This window comes from Triticum dicoccoides, chromosome 6B (genome assembly GCF_002162155.2).
Source record: "Triticum dicoccoides isolate Atlit2015 ecotype Zavitan chromosome 6B, WEW_v2.0, whole genome shotgun sequence".
In the NCBI taxonomy this organism is placed as follows: domain Eukaryota; kingdom Viridiplantae; phylum Streptophyta; class Magnoliopsida; order Poales; family Poaceae; genus Triticum; species Triticum dicoccoides.
In genome coordinates this window covers 717,677,559-717,678,089 of record NC_041391.1, presented here as the reverse complement: position 1 = coordinate 717,678,089, position 531 = coordinate 717,677,559, and positions in this window count along the sequence as shown.

Sequence of the window (531 nt, the reverse complement as noted above, 5' to 3'; positions counted from 1 at the left end):
AAACGAACCCAATCTACACATACTCGGGCTGTCCATGGATAGCGTTGGACAATTCGAAAGAATCAAGGTTATAAATATGCAAATGCATGCATATTTATAACTATGACGCTTTCGAACGGGAGACACATATTGGTTACGCATACTGATGATTCAAGACACATATATAGTTAGCTACCAAATTTCATCGGAATAGATCAAATAATTAATGGGGGAGGAGGACTTGTCATTTGTGCTCACTCATGAACGAAGGGGCAGAGCTCGTCAAACGCACGGCGAGGTCGTCGAACACCAAACCTCGCAGCGATGAAACAACTGCACATTTAAAACTACACAATCAACTCAATTATATATGATATTTTTTATAACAAAATCGAAAAATATATGACCTATCTAATAATTCACAAATATATGACCCCGTCGGCCTCTGGAAGCCAAAAAACACCTTTTCGGGAGGTGTCGCTGGTCGGGGTGTCCTGTCGGTGTCGGGGTGCCGTGTCGGGGTCGGGGTGCTGTTCCGGGGTCGGGGGGTCG